The 16,639-nt window shown below is 44.8% G+C and overlaps 1 protein-coding gene across 1 annotated transcript in view; it reads right to left on the bottom strand.

The window, feature by feature from the left end:
• Positions 1–1,027: 1,027 nt before the first annotated feature.
• BLOC1S6 (biogenesis of lysosomal organelles complex 1 subunit 6) overlaps positions 1,028–16,639 on the bottom strand; it is a 57,072-nt gene continuing 41,460 nt past the window's right edge. The window contains exons 6-7 of the transcript XR_014148614.1: positions 4,049–4,299; positions 1,028–1,340 (exon numbers count right to left, since the gene is read on the bottom strand). The gene's annotated coding sequence lies outside the window, so the exon portion shown is untranslated. The remainder of the gene's footprint in view (positions 1,341–4,048; positions 4,300–16,639) is intronic.

The raw sequence follows: 16,639 nt of genomic DNA, 5'->3' as shown, positions 1-16,639 counted from the left end.
TTGTAGCCAATGAGTCCCTGTTTAGAGGAAGGGGTTGGACTTGAAAACCTTTCAGATCCCCCACCAACTCCGAGATTCTACAGTTCTGTGAAAATGCCTGCCACATGGGGCGCCTGGGTGGCTCAGTCATTAAGCGTCTGCCTTCGGCTCAGGTCATGATCCCAGAGTCCTGGGATCAAGCCCTACATCGGGTTCCCTGCAGGAAGCCTGCTTCTCCCTCTCCCACTCCCCCTGCTTGTGTTCCCTCTCTTGCTGTGTCTCTCTCTGTCAAATAAATAAATAAAGTCTTTAAAAAAAAAAAAAGAAAGAAAAAAGAAAATGCCTGCCACAGTGCTGGGCTCAGCGGCAGACAAGAGGACATGACACTGCAGATGGCTTCTGAGCCTGTCATCTCCCCCTCCTGCTCTCATCCCTACGGGGGCTTTGATCTCTGGGTGATAGGAGCAGACTTCTAAATGGTACTGAGCAGTTGAGAGTCTCAAGCTCCAGGAACAGAAATTCTCCTTAGCCCTCGTACAATGGGGACTCACACTCTCCCTTACAACTCCGGCATAGTGCCCCCTGGCATAACTGGAATGGATATTTTCCAATGTCTTCCTCTGGGAGGTCAACTGTCCGGGAGAGAAGCCAGCTGTTTCAAAGGTAAAAGGAGGGAAGTGCTGCTATTTTAACATATAGTGGTAGTATTTGTTGAATAAACCATTCAGATGCAAGATACCATACCAAGCGATTGAGCAACAGTTCAATAAATACGTGTCTTCGTTGTTCATTTATTCATCACTCACTCCTTCCATCTATCCCATCCTCCATCCACCACACACTTTCTTTTTTTTTTTTTTAAGATTTTATTTATTTATTCATGAGAGACAGAGAGAGAGAGAGGCAGAGGCAGAGGGAGAAGTAGGCTCCCCGCAGAGCAGGGAGCCCGATGCGGGACTCGATCCCAGGACCCTGGGATCATGACCCGAGCCGAAGGCAGATGCTTAACCGACTGAGCCACCCAGGCATCCCCACCACACACTTTCCACCTCATGAAATATCAACACACATACACCCATGCACACACACACATATATGTTGCTCTCTCTCCGTGCAGCTATCCAGTTTGATAATGGCTGTGCATTAACACGAGCCCTGACTAACTAAAGCCGAAGGACCCTGATGCTTACCTCCTTGCCATTGTCTGTGTGGATGCAGTTCTTGTCTGGGTTCAGCTCAACCACTCTAGTTTTGATCCATTCTACACCAGATGGTACCACACTCGCAGTGGGACGGCCAGATGAGGATAACTGCTTGGCACCAGCACCCACCAGCGTCCAGATTGGCTGGTAGAAATGTCTCTGAGAAACGAAGTATTTGGAGATCCGTTTCAATTTGAGGCAGATCAAAAGAGTCATAGTTAAAGGTACATGAGCTAGACTCTCAGTTATCCCTCCCAATCCTTGAAGCATCATGTAGAAAAGCCTTAGAAGGTTAGTCTCCCCCTCGCCCACACCTACTGGTGTCTCCCATTATGTTAAGCTCTGAAGGGCAGTCACCTAACACAAGAATTCTGCCAAAATCATGCCAAAAAAAGCCATCAACTACCTTTCGTGAGCATTATATTATTTGTTCCTCAAAGTTGATTTGATGCTTAACATGTACATGTTATGTGTGTGTGTGTGTATATATATATATATATATGTGCACAGACATATATATATGTGCACAGACATAAAGAAAAATTAAGCCTGGCAGCCTAAATATGGTTCCTTAGAACCATCTGGAGACTACGGTAAGTCTGGAAAGTTTACAAGCACTTTTGAAGAGTCTCAAAACTTCTTGAATTTCCAACGGTGCTTCCCAAACCCACGGAGGACTGCAGACATTCCCTATTGGCTCTAGTACCCTCTCCTTTCCTTTCTCAGAGGTTTTATACCTGAAGCCAGTAGGCACCAGATCCTACCCCATGATGCCAAATATCCACTATTTTCTAGAATTATCTTGCTTCAGATGGTCCTCACTTGAACTAAGTTAGTTTTGAAAGTTCTAGACTCATGGGCAAAGGGCAGATTGATCTAACAGCCTCCGAGAATCCCAATACACTCATGGAATGGCCTGGGGGATCAAGAATTTCTCAACACTGCCAAAATGCCTCAAACTGGCTGGACAGAATTGCCAGCCACAGAGATGTTAAAGAAGATATGAAAAATGGCTTTGCAATGTCTGTACAGCCAATAATGGAGGTGATCAAAGAGAAGGAAGGCAGAGGTCTCCAGTGGTGAGAACTCATTGATTTCAAATCCATCTTGAACAGAAAAAGGAATAAAAATACAACCTCAGATTCTCTTTTAGACTACAAACAAGCATCAGCTCCACCAATCACTAAACCAGACACAGGAGAGCAAGTGCCAAATACCTGAGCCCCTAGCAGCACCTTTGAAAGGCTTCCATCCTGCACTTCCTCACGGGGGAGGACAGCCATAACTCTGGCCTCCCAAATTGTGCCCAGTGCTTCAGAAGAGCCCTTCTCATTACCAAGACTACCCCAGTGGGAGACCTGCCCATGGGTTAGCTACAACACACCATAGGCCCCTGATGGAGCTCTCAGACCAGTGTCATTTAAAACACTGAGGCACCTGGGTGGCTCAGTGAGTTAAGCGTCTGCCTTGGGCTTGGGTCATGATCCCGGGGTCCTGGGATGGAGCCCCATGTCTGGCTCCCTGCTCTGACTCCCTGCTCAACAGGGAGCCTACTTCTCCCTCTCCCTCAATCCCTCCTCACTGCTCGTGCTCTCTCTCTCTCTTTCCCTCTCTCTCTCTCAAATAAAATCTTTTTAAAAAATTAAAAATTTAAAAAAATAAAATGCTGACCCTAAATTAGTCACTTTAAAAAGGAAAATGATCGAGAACATACTGTCTCAGATCACAGCATATCAGTCTGAGACTGCAGCTAAGCCCCGGGCAACCTCATGGGGGGCTGGGTAGACTTCTTGAAAAGGAATGTGCTTTTCTTGACCTGCCCTCCCCACCAAACAGGCACTGGATCCATTTTGCTTCCCTCCCAAGGACACAGTGTCGAACTGGTACACACCTAGTTCCTCAGGAAACATCAGTCAAACCACCAAAAATCTGGAATATTTTTTCTGGAGCTACTGGATCATCTTAAAATGTTTGCATGAAATAGTGTCTTACACACACTTCCCAGCTTCCTCCCTGGTGTCTCTACCTTTTTCTGCTTTATAATCTGTTTATAATCCCTTGTACTTCAATTTCTCAATCCCACTAACACCTTTCCCAGAGGCCTCCCTGCCCCTCAACTCATCACCCATTCTCCAGACTAGAAGAGAGAAAGGAAAATATAATGGCCATTGATCTTCCTCTGGACACTAGGTTGGAATTGGGAGGTCTTTTGGGGCTGAACTGTCTCTCCCCAAAAGATATTCTGAAGTTTTCACCCCAGTACCTGTGAATATGATCTTATTTGGAAATAGGGTCTTCACAGATGTAATCAAGTTAAGATGAAGTCATGCTGGATTAGAGTGGGCCCTAAATCCAATGACTGGTGTCCTTATAAGAAGGTCATATGAAAACACTAGAGACACACAGAAAGAAGGCCATGTGAAGACAGAGGCAGAGATGGGACTGATGCCAGCTATAAGCCTAGAAACACCGAAGATTGTCCACAACCACCAAAGCTAGGAGAGAGGCATGGGACAGATTCCTTCTCCTCTCCACAGCCTTCAGAGGGAGCATGACCCTGCTAACACCTTGGCTTTGGACTTCTAGCCTCCACAACTGTGAAAGAATAAACCTACTGTTTTAAGCCACACAGTTGGTGATAATTTGTTATGGCAGCCCTAAGAAACTAACACAGAGAACATAAAAGCCTGAGATCTGTCCTCTCCCCCTCTCTCTCTCCCTACCTTCTCCCAATCCTTTTTGTGCCCAGGAGAAGCACTAACCTGGAAACATGACAGCAACAGGGCCTGACAGCCATCCACACTCTACCCCCTAACACACATGTGCACCTGCACACAGACGCAAGCACTCAGAAGGGGGAGACTTACCTCACTGGGCTCAACAATGGCCACATTTTCCGCACCCACTCTCCTCTTCATGCGGGCAGCCATGGTGATCCCACCGCTGCCCCCACCCAGCACCAGCACTTCATAGTGGTGTTTGGCTGCAAGGCTGGCCCCCGTGTGCAGCTGAAGGGGGCTAGCCTGCTGAGCGCCCAGCCTGAGGAAGCAGGCAAAGAGCCGGGCTCGAGGGCCAGACACCACAGTGGCCAGTGGGGTCATCTTCAGGCTGGATCAGGCTAGAAAGGAACAGACAAGGCTATGAGTATTTAGGGACCACTGTGGGGCCAAAGAATTTTCTTTCAGGGAGGAAGGGGAGGCTGGCATCTGACCAGCTCTAGTTGGTTCCCACCATCTGCTCTCAAGACCATCTTCCCATCTGGCTGTGGTCAAAAGTCTCCTGGGAATACCACTGATAGCTAACAATGGGCTAAGCTTTCCATTTCTCTCATCCTCCCTCTTTCAGGACACCTCGGACTCTGTTTGAACTAGGTAGGGCTCACCTTTTAAGTTCTAATTATTTGCCCATACTTATCCTTGTCCATCCATAAATCTAGGGCATCCTGTGCTTTATCCAGCTGCCATCCATTTTCCTCTCAGGCACAATCCCTGTTTCTTTGACTTTTCAGTCCATCAAAGATGTAGGAGTCCACAGAGAGACACCTGTACAATTCCTTGCCATAAAGGGCACCTAAGAGACCTTGATCAAACAGAAACATTCCTAAGAAACCCACCTTCTGCAACTCAAAGCTCAGACCAAAGTAACTGGGGCCTTGGCTGCACTTAGAGCCTCCTGGCTCTGCTCACCCACAGACATGCAATGTAATCACATCCGCGAAAGCCCTCCACACCCTTGGTAATTTCAACCAGAAGATAAAAAGGCCACAAAAGGAGCCCTGCCCAGTATCGTAAAGTTATGTTTTATGTAAAGAATCTGCACATACTGCTGGTCGGTCTTTTATTATGTCCAATTCAGTAAACAATCTCCCCTTCACAGTTCCTCCCAGAGACGTACTTTACCTTTAGGAAAACGTGTTTCTGTGCCGAGCAGTTAGTGCTTTGCCAGTGAGAAAGTGAGGGCTTCTCGGGACCTGGCCCTGGCTTCACCCCATCTATAGAACAGGCCTCACACCTTGCGTACCATCTACATGCATAACTTGAAGGGCCCGGACTCAAAATATCACCCTCTCTGGGTATTGCACTGTCCCAAATTCCACCAGCAAGTTCAGTCCTTTGGGTTCAACAGTGCTCCAGGGAACCCTTTACTAAAATGTGGGTACCCAGTTGGGGCATAACACTTCTAGCTGCTAAGATCACGAACTTCTTCATGGAAACACTTTAATTATATGATTTTCTCCCCAACTAAAGAAGAGGAAGGCTACATGAGGGGATTAAACAAAGCCAAGAGGGGAAAAGGATGTGGAAGGAAGCAAGAAAGGCCCTGGAGGAGGAAGGAATGACCTAGTGGGAAGGAGGAGGAGCTGAAGGTTGATTTTGATTAGAATTAACTATTCCAGGGTTTTGGCACCCCCAACAACTTCCTCAATATCTCAGCTCGGAGGAGCGAGGTGGGGAGGGCCGGGGGGAGGGGGGAGAGTGTGGATTTGGGCGCCTACAGTAAGTGGGGCAGGCTCATAAATTGTAGCCACAAGTTTAAAATCAGTGCAACCCTTCTAGAAAATAACATTTTTCATCTGTTGACCCTGTGTTTCCATTTCTGAGATTCCAGGCTAAGGAAATAATTTCTAAAGCTAAAGAAAAAAATCCTTTACAAAGATATTTCTCACATATTCATTCCTAATATGGTGAACCTTCAGTTAACTGGTTTGTGGATTGGATCTGATTAAATCCTAGTTACAGAAAAAAAACCACAGGCTCCACACTGGCCAGGGAAAGCTCAGGTCCCAGACTGTTTTAACCAACACTATTTCATGACAGATTCAATTTAACATGGTGCAGAGGGGCAGGAATAGCAGTCTAAATGTCAAAACATCAGGGGAAAGGTTAAGTATGGTTATACATGATAATGGGTGATTTTGATTTCTTCTGCTTTTCTATGTTTCATAAAATGTCACCTATATACATATATTAATGTTGTGATAAAATCTTTATTTTGATAAGTAACATGTATTAAGTCCTTTACATAAGCATTCAATTTGTGAGTTGGATGCCATTATCATCCCCATTTTACAGATGATAAAATCGAGCCAGGGAACAGTTAAGTGACTTAAAGACCATATAGCCCGTAAGTGGTGGGCTATGAATTGAATCCCAGGCACTTTGGTGCCAGAGCCTCTACTCTAAACCACTGTACTCTACTATCTCTGTGATCTTTATCAACAACAGCAAAACACTGCCTATGTGATAATGTTAAATGAAAAAAATCCAGATATATTTTCTACACTTCCCAGAAAAGGGAAAACTATTTTTTTATGGTACTGACACCTGTTAATGTTTTGATATAACTATAATTGATTTTTCCTCTACTTTGTGTGTGCTTTTCTCAAGTTTTCTTTAATGAACTCTAGATTTTACATTTTGAAAATCACTCAATTTGATTTTTTTTTTAAATGATTGAGGAGCGGAGAAAAAGCACCAAGTAGGATGTTGCTGTTTCGTGGGGAGAGAAGATTTTTTTCTTTTTAAGATTTATTTATTTATTTGAGAGAGAGAGAGAGTGAGCATGTGAGTGGGGAGAGGGGGAGGGAGAATCTCAAGCAGACTTCCCGCTGAGCATGGAGACCGATGTGGGGCTTGATCCCAAGACCATGAGATCGTGACCCGAGCTGAAATCAAGAGTCAGAAGCTTGGGGCGCCTGGGTGGCTCAATTGGTTAGGCGGCTACCTTCAGCTCAGGTCATGATCCCAGGGTCCTAGGATCGAGCCCCGCATTGGGCTCCCTACTCCGTGGGAAGTCTGCTTCTCCCTCTCCCTCTGCCCCTGCCCCCACTCGTGTGCTTGCTCGCTCTCTCTCAAATAAATAAATAAAATCTTTAAAAAAAAAAAGAAAAAAGTCAGAAGCTTAACCAACTGAGCCACCCAGGCGCCCCAGGAAAGAAGATATTTTATGGTGAACAGATAGCTATCATATCCTGCCTTTTCATATTATTCACAAAATGACAGAATCACCACAAAACTCTTCACTTCCCAGAAAAGGGAAACCATTTTTTCACGGTCTTGACGCTACATCTTAAACCTCCCTGGAGAGGGCTAAACAATAATGATCTGGAGGAGGCCTGGCTAAGTTTCTGGTTTCTAGCCACTCCATCTAAGGTTATTTAACCTCCTAGTTCCCTTCCAGCCTAACACACCATGGTTTTTCTTTTGAAAGAGGAAGAGTTTACACAAATATTTCCCTCATTCAGCCAAGACGGCTAGCTCTGTTCTATTTCAGCAGCTACCCGTAGCCTGTTTCTGGATTCAGTATTTATAAACACAAAGTCCTCTCAACTCCATTAATAACAGTTATCAAACAGAATGTCCTGAGGATTGAATTCAATAAAAACTCCTGAAGGAGATGCTGAGAGCTTCTGAGTTCGTCACACATGTTAGGAGGGTGAAGCTCTGTATCCCCCACCCCGACCCATACCTATGCTCTCTTCAATGTGGCTGTTTCCGAGTTGTAATAAACTTTATAACAAACTGGTAAGCATAAGTAAAGTGTTTCCTGAGTTCTGTGCGTCATTCTAGTGAATTATCAAACCTAAAGGGGGAGATCATGAGAACCTCCAAATACGTAGTCAGCCAGGTTAAAGTCTGGGCCCCCTGGGACAGCATTTACAGATGACATCTGAAGTGGGGGCAGTCTTGTGGGGCTGAGCCCTTAACCTGTGGGGTCTGATTTAACTCTGGGAGTTAACTCTGGAATTTAATTGTTGGACCCCCACTTGGTGTCAGAGAACTAGTTGATGTTGGAAAAACCATATATTTGCTGTTAGGATGTTAGAAGTGGTGTCAGAAAATATTACTCAGGAACCAATAAGAATTTCTGACATTGACCTAAACCAAGTCTATAGCAACAACCAAAAAAAAAAAAAAAACCACAACAACAATGAAAGGAAGCAGCAGTCTCACAATCTTAACCAGAAGGCAAACAGAAAAAGAAAGGCCAGACTTAACCCTGAAGTCGGCAGAAAAGAAACAGAATATTTCTGCCAACCAAATAACGAGGAAGCATAAATCTAATATGACTTCTTAGTCTCTAAAGAAGATAGCCTAGGGGCGCCTGAGTGGCTCAGCCGGTTAAGCGTCTGCCTCCGGCTCAGGTCATGATCCCGGGGTCCTGGGATGGAGCCCCACATCGGGCTCCCTGCTCTGCGGGAAGCCTGCTTCTCCTTCTCCCATTCCCCCTGCTTGTGTTCCCTCTCTCACTGTGTCTCTCTCTGTCAAAAAAAATAAATAAAATCTTAAAAAAAAAAAAAAAAAGATAGCCTAAAACATATTTACTTATCAGGTTAAGAAAGAAGAATTAACTACCAATGAGGGGCACCTGGGTGGCTCAGTCGGTTAAGCACCCGATTCTTGATTTCAGCTCAGATCATGATCTCAGGGTCGTGAGATCGAGCCCTGTGATCTCCGTGCTAGGTGTGGAACCTGCACTCCATCTCTCTCTCCTTCTCTCTCTGCCCCTCCCATCCCTAGGGGAAAAACAAGAATTAACTACCAATGATACATAAGAACGCAGCCACTTTATATTCTTACAAGGTGAAACATACACACTTTTAAAAAATAAATAAGGCAAATTTAACTTTAACAGGTGCATTTAATACATTTTATAATTAAATAATTTGATTCTAGGGGCGCCTGGGTGGCTCAGTTGGTTAAGCGACTGCCTTCGGCTCAGGTCATGATCTCAGGGTCCTGGATCAAGCCCCGCATGGGGCTCCCTGCTCGGCGGGAAGCCTGCTTCTCCCTCTCCCACTCCCCAAAATCTCCCCAATCTCATGCCACGTGACATGCCACTCACTGGGTGTCAGCTAGGACACCTAGCTGAGTTCAAACACAGCTGGCCTCTAAGTAAGGATTATTCGGAGCATTCTTTTTTTAAAGATTTTATTTGAGAGACAGAACACAAACGGGGATTAGGGGCAGAGGCAGAGGGAGAAGCAGACATCCCCCCTCCCCCCAGATGAGCAGGGAGCCCGATGCCGGGACGCGGGGCTCAATCCCAGGACCCTGGGATCATGACCTGAGCCGAAGGCAGACACTGAACCGACTGAGCCACCCAGATGCCCCTATTGAGAGCATTCTTAATGAAAGATCCATTAGACCAGCAAGACTTGTAGTTAACCTCTCAACTACTTCTGCTCTTTCGGAAACAGTGGGTCTTTGTATGGTTCACAATTGTTTTACCTCAAGCCAACACCGGGCAGGGTCCTTCTTGCTTCAGGTTTCAGTAACCCCAAAGCCAACTTTTAACTTGTCAGCTTTGTAGAACACTTCCAAAATCAAAGCGAAAAACAGATAAACAACAGCCTCCAGCTCTGGCCACCCGCTCTGTTCCTCCCACCCGGGCTCTCGGCCCCGGCTTCCCTGGGCCAAGCTTACTCGGAGCTGCTTTGTCCTGATGGTCTGAATGCCTGTGGGTCCCAGTCTCTGAGACGCAAGTGAGCCTTATCCACACAGTACAGGTGGGGCTTTCCCCCAGTACCCAGGTGGTGAGACTCCTGAAAGGCTCCTCCTCCTCCACATGCTCCTCCCCCTTGGGCTTTCCAGGCTTATTTACTTAAATCGGCCCTATAGCTGTCATCAGTTACATCTCAACCAGATTACTTCCAAGAAGACAGGATTTGATAGGAAAAAGTAGGGAGAAACTGTCATAATGTTAACAGCTACATTTACTGAGCATTTACTAGTTGTACTTTACTTACTCTCTCAGAGACTCCTGACAATAGCTTTGTAAAAGGGATGTTAGTATCCCCATTTTGCAGATGAGAAAAGTGACGTTTGGTATAAGGTTAGAGAACTTTCCTAAGGTTACATCACTAATTTAAGCAGCAGAGTTGAATTCAAACTGACTCCTCAATTGAGTTCTCACAGTGTTAGACCTAAGAGATAATTGAGGGAAAATGCCTACTGGCTGAATTTTATTGACATTCAAATTTAAAGTAACTTCTGCCCCATGGAGTGGAGTGGGAGGGAATCTACAAATTGAGAGAAAAAAATAAAAAACATTACGTTTCTTGGGGAAGGGTGAGATACAATAATAGCATTGATAATAATTTTTGAAGAGCCCTTATCTTTTAGAAATACATATTGAGATTCTTACAACTGAAATGATTTGGACTTCGCTTGAAAATACAACAGGGAGGTAGAGTAGGTAGGAGTTCAGAAGACACAAGATTGACCATGAGTTGATATAAGGGCATTCCCCATGGTAGTGTACTTTTGTATAAACTGAAAAGTTTCCACAATAAAAAAAATGAATGAAACAACAAAAAACAAAAATCAAACACCAGTGAGTCGGCGTGGGCAGTGGCTTTGCTCTTTAGTCACCGAAATGGTAAGTTGTGGGCATATTTCAAGTAATAGCAAGATAATAGAGATACAAGGAATAGCACCACAATTATGATCATACTTCCCTCCCGTGTGCACAGATCTGTGCAACTCACAGGGCCCACACCTGAGCCCCCACTGGAGGTAGTGATACCGCTTTACAAGTAGGCAAACCGAGGCTCAGAGAGGCAAGGTGACCTTCCAAAGGTCACACAATGAGTCAGCAGCAAGACCGGAGCCACAGCGAGTCCTCTATGTGAACAGCAACTTTTTCTGAATGCCCCCTGGGGCAGCGATGCAGGCACTCACAGGAGCTTGCAAGTCAGAGAGGGACCTGCACCCAGCTCCAGATCTTGGGACAGCCTCTTTGCTGGGCTGGGCGGGGCAGGGCAGAAGAGTCCTACAACCCCAAGTGGCCCCATGTGCCACCTCCCAGAGAGGCAGGACTCAAGGCAAGGACAGATCCAGGTTTTGTGGTCATCAAAGCCTAAACACAATTTAGGGACCGAAACTACAAATACAAAATTAGATATGATAGGAGCGCCTGGGTGGCTCAGTCGTTAAGCGTCTGCCTTCGGCTCAGGTCATGATCCCGGGGTCCTGGGATCGAGCCCCGCATCGGGCTCCCTGCTCGGCGGGAAGCCTGCTTCTCCCTCTCCCACTCCCCCTGCTTGTGTTCCCTCTCTCGCTGTGTCTCTCTCTGTCAAATAAATAAATAAAATCTTTAAAAAAAAATTTAGATATGATAGTTAATATTAACTTTGAATGAGAAAAGAAATCACAATAACTGAATTCTTGGTGATTCACGACTCTTCTGGTATCTCCTTTAGGCAATTTATCAGAAATACAAGCATAGACATACTTCCTGGTTGCAACCTGGCTGCCCCTCCCCTCCTGGAACCCCCTGCACCCAAGAGGACCTCGACAAGAGACTGGTCCTGAAGCTTAAACTTCATGTGCTTCTGGAGAAATCCACCTCTAGTGTCCATAGCACTCCTTTAGGGCACTCTGCCCACAACCCCCTCTGGGACTCACATGTCTACCAGTCCTGAGTTTTGCCAATCCCCATCCCACTCCTTCCCGACATAATATGGCTTCTTTGGACGATTGGAAGCCAGATCCTGTGAAACTGGGTCCTCACTGTCCTACGGCAGATTTCTATGTGCCAGGCCCTGTGCCGGGCACTGGAGGTGGACGCGTTATCTTCATTTTACAACCGAAAAAAGTAAGGCTGCAGGAAACTGGTTATATTCTCAAGGGCACACTGCCAATAAAAAAAAAAAGAAAGAAATTAAATAAAGAAATAATAAATAAAATACAATAAAAACAGGATTCAACCAGAGGAGATGGAGAAGAGTGAAGGAGAAAAGGAAAGCGAACATCATCACTTTCCCTGGTACATGGAGAATACTCCTGGAAATTGGCTCACACAATTATGGAGGCTGACAAGTCCGGAGATCTGCAGTCAGCAAGCTGGAGACCTAGGATAGCCAATGGTGTGCGGTTTTCATCCAATGGTCAGCAGGCTCGAGACCCAGGAAGAGCTCATGTTGCAGTTCAAGTGTGTAAGCAGGAGAAAACTACTGTCCCAGCTCAAGGCAGTCAGGAAGGAAGGATTCTCTCTTACCAGGAAGGTCAGCTTTTTTGTTCTCTTCAGACCCTCAACTGATTGGATGAGGCTACCCACAGTGGAAGGGCAATCTGCCTTACTGATTCCTCCAGAGACACCTTCGTAGACCCACCCAGAATACTGTTTGACCAAACGTCTGGGCACCCTGTGGCCCAGTCATGTGGACACATAAAATTAACTATCATACCCTCTGACATAACCTATAAAACGGCAAGTCCAAATCTGGAAAAATCTCAGGAAGGAAATTGTTACTATGACTGGACTAGTATCATTCTGGGATCTCAAGAAAATGCCAAACACTGTCTCATAAATATTATGGTTCCTTAATATGATCTCATCTTAATCTGAAATACATGCAAATAAAGGGATGCAGTCATATTCATGGGACTTATTAATGGCACTGGATTAGACACTTTATAAAGCCTTCCTGGAGATGTTTTGAATCCTACTATATTAATAATGTTTTTAATTGCATTTTATGATTGTTTGATATTTGGGAGCCTTGCTAATCCTAGTGAGACTGCCCCTCCAGTGCTAGCTAACCCCTAGAGAGAGTAAATAACTTGTCTGGAAGCACACCTCTGTTATGTCAACCAAACCATCCAGAGCCCATATTTTGAACCACTTCCTCCATCTGGCTTTCACACTCCAGAAGGCAATACTCTGATGCCCTAATTATCCCAGAGCCAGACATCAGACAACTGGGGTAGCCCCTATGCCCCAAAGCCCACTAAAATTTGCTCAAATTAGCCAACCCCAAACCTGGTCAGCCCTTTCCCCCTGCCTCACAATAACTACAATATAGGCTTCGCCCATGTCTTCCCCTCAAGTTTCCTGCCAGGTGCTTCCCCATGTGGCCCAACGTGGTGTATCGTGCTCCTGTCCCTGAGGAGCTCTGAGTAAAAACTTCCTAGTAGTCATCTCCCAACAAGTTGGAAGATTTTATATGTTTAACCAATATTTTTCTCTGCTCCTCTCCTTACAGATCCACTCAACTGTCAGGTGGCGGGCATTTAAAAAGCAATCTAATTACATATGACTGTGGAATGTTATAATTATGTGGGTGGTTGGGCCAAAGCTTTACAACTAAATAACATAGATACAGTGTGATTTTTTTAATGCAATCATTACTCTAGAAGACTAGAGCGCTGGACCTTCCTTTCCTTTGTCATACTCTTATTACCTGCTCTACCTAAATGAGCTTACCTTCTCCACCAAGGAAAATTTTTTTCACCTCCTTTTTATCCATTTAACCTTGGTAAATGGGAAGTGTCATCAGCCAGAGGTGCTCAGAAAGGTGTTTAAGGAATGAGTTTTCTATAGGATATAAATACATGTGCATATTCATACCTATGCTAAACTTGTCTCAATCATACAGTGGCTAAATTTGCAGAACCCAAAATCAGGAAACATAATCTAAGCTACTCTTTTTATTTATACATTTATTTCCTGCACAAAAGATCTGCAAATTAAATTATATTTAGCTATGCTCAATGTGTATCTTTATGGAAAGAATAGAGTTACATGAAATCCACATGCTGCTAAGACTATTTCTACCAGTATTCACTGAGTCTCTGCTACACACAAGGACCTGTGCTGATGGACAGAAATTTCCCCATCCCATTCCTGCACCCATTCCCAGTCTATTAGCTTTAGGTGCTAAGGGAAGAAGAGCAAATTTGCCAACAAATGCTAATGTAGGCCAAGAATAAGGCAAGTCAAATTTCAGGGGAAAGTCTTTTTTAAATATTATAAGGTCTAATTTGAATATTGGAATGTTTAAAATAAGCCATAAAAAAGCTAGAAATTTTAAGTGGACATTTACATCATCAGTGAGTAAGATTTAAAAAAAAAAAACTTTCTTAGCATAACAAAAATCAGGTCAATGGTTTGAATACTTAAACATTTTTTGAGACTTTTTTTAAAGATTTTTTATTTATTTGAAATAGAGAGAGAGCAGGAGCAAAGAGGAGGAGAGGAGTAGAGGGAAGGGGAGGAGAGGCATACAGGGGAGGAGAAGGGAGGGGTAGAGGGAAGGGGAGGAGCAAAGTGAGAGAGAGAAGCCGACTCCCACTGAGCAGGCAGTCTGACACAGGGCTCAATCCCAGCACCCCCAGGACCTGAGCTGAAGGCATATGCTTAACCCAGGTGCCCCTTCTTTGAAACTTTTGTTCGAGTCTTCATTTCCCCCCCTCCCCCTCCATCCACTCCACACCCATCTCTGCCCACCTCAGGCCCTGAGCTGCTGACATCACCTGGACTCCCTTGCCCTCTGTCTTCTGGTTGGTTTAGTTGGGTCTAAGTGTTAGCAAAGAGAGCACAAAGAGTAGTTGGTGTATATCCTCCCGATTTTCTGCCTACTTTGGGCCATGCCAGAGTTGGACAATGGATGGAGGCTGAAAGAACATTGAAGAACATAATAGAAAAGTCTAGATTGTCTTGAACACACTATAAAAGTATGACAACTATCAACAACCATGTTGGGGAAGGTTCAGGAGGAAGTGAGGAGTACAGTGGGGAAAAAAATAAATCACCTTAGAGAACACCTAAATCATCATGAACAGACAATCAGCAGATGTACAAACATTAAAGGCTCTGCTGGTAAGGGTTTAAAATGAAATGAGAGGGGCGCCTGGGTGGCTCAGTCGGTTGAGCGTCTGCCTTCGGCTCAGGTCATGATCCCGGGGTCCTGGGATCGAGCCCCGCATCGGGCTCCCTGCTCGGCGGGGAGCCTGCTTCTCCCTCTCTGCTGCTCCCCCTGCTTGTGCTCTATCCCTCTCTCTCTCAGATAAATAATAAAATCTTAAAAAATAAAAATAAATAAATAAATAAAATGAAATGAGAAACATGTTATTGAACACTGGAGAAAAGGGATCCTTGTGAAAGAGGAGCAGAAGCTTAAGATAATTGTGTCCTACAGTTAGGTGGAAAGTAGAATTATGAAGAAAAGTAGAAATTGAACCTTTAGCTGAGGATATGTCCAAGCAAAGTGTTGAAGGTGCAGCCAGATTTCTTCTTGCTGCTTTTAGGGAAATGTGAAAGAAAAGAGATAAACTGAGGGAAGAGGTGTTCAACCAAAATGAACTAGGACTACCAAGTGGCAAATACTCGCTACATTTCATGACAAGCAAGGATGGCCCAGAGGCTGGAGCCGAGAGCATAGAGGATTACTCCCAGACCTTGAAACCTAATGGAATTTGTCCAACTGGATTTTAAAATTTCTTGGGACCAGTGACTCCTTTCTTTCCTTCCATTTTTTTCCCTTTTTCAATCAGAACCTATGTAACTTTCATCCTATGCATATGCTACCAGTGGATTTTGGGAGCAGATAACTTGTTTCTTTATTTTCACAGGCTCACAGATCAACAGGAACTGTGCCCTAGGATGCATCATACCTACAGCCCCACTCAGACATAATTTAGATTAATCAGAAGATGAAATGGAGACTTTGGAGCTAATGAGACTCAAATTTGATTTTGTACCTTAGTTAATACTCTGATAGGGAACCGCTTTGGGGACCTTGGAGTGAATACATTTTGTATATGGGATAAGCATGAATCTTTGGGAGCCAGAGTATGAATGGTGTGGCAGGTAAAATAATCCTCCCTCCTGAAGATGTCCTAACCCCGGGAACCTACGAATATGTTACACTGCAAGCTAAGGGGACTTTGCTGATGTGATTAAGTTAAGGACCTTGAGATGGGAAAAGTAGCCAGTATGAGGCCCACGTACAGATGGGATGGATCCTCAAAAGCAAAGAACCTTTCCCAGCTGTGGCCAGAGGGAAGGCGCGACTCTGGAAGAAAGTCAGAGAGATTCAAAGCTGCTGGCTATGAAGATGGAGGAAGGGGTTCGTGAACCAAAGATGTGGGCAACATCTAGAAGCTGGACAAGAGAAAGGAAAAACAAAACCAAAAAAACCCACCAGATTCTCCCTTGGAAGTTCCGAAAAGAATGTGGCTCTGCTAGTGCTTTGATTTTCTAGTGAGACCCATGCTGGACTTCTGAACTACCGTACTGTAGGAACAGAAATCTGTATTGTTTAGGTTACCAAGTCCACGGTAATCTGTTAGGGCAGCAGTCGGAAACTGGTGAATCGTCTTACTCAAGCTTCACAACAACGCCATGAGGTAGGTATTGTTATTCCCATTTACCGCTGCTGAAACTGAGGTTCAGAGAAGTTAAATGACATTCTAGTTAAATCTAAGAGCTTGAATATAAACCCGTATTTTTGAAAGTCGACCCTAACACTCCTTCCACTAACCCAGAGATGGTGGAGGTGTAGAAAATAAAGGTAGCCCATTTTTTGGCAACTGTTCCTACAGAGGTGGCCAGAGAGTTCGGTGCTACACTCTTGGTAGACCTCAGAGGATTTCTGCCTGATACTACCCACTATCTTGACCATCCCAGGGGACGACAGGAACAGTCCAGTGGGGATAGACATGATCAGAGTC

This window comes from Leptonychotes weddellii, chromosome 9 (genome assembly GCF_054177405.1).
Source record: "Leptonychotes weddellii isolate Sample4059 chromosome 9, ASM5417740v2, whole genome shotgun sequence".
Classification (NCBI taxonomy): domain Eukaryota; kingdom Metazoa; phylum Chordata; class Mammalia; order Carnivora; family Phocidae; genus Leptonychotes; species Leptonychotes weddellii.
This window is presented reverse-complemented; position numbering and strand designations above follow the sequence as displayed.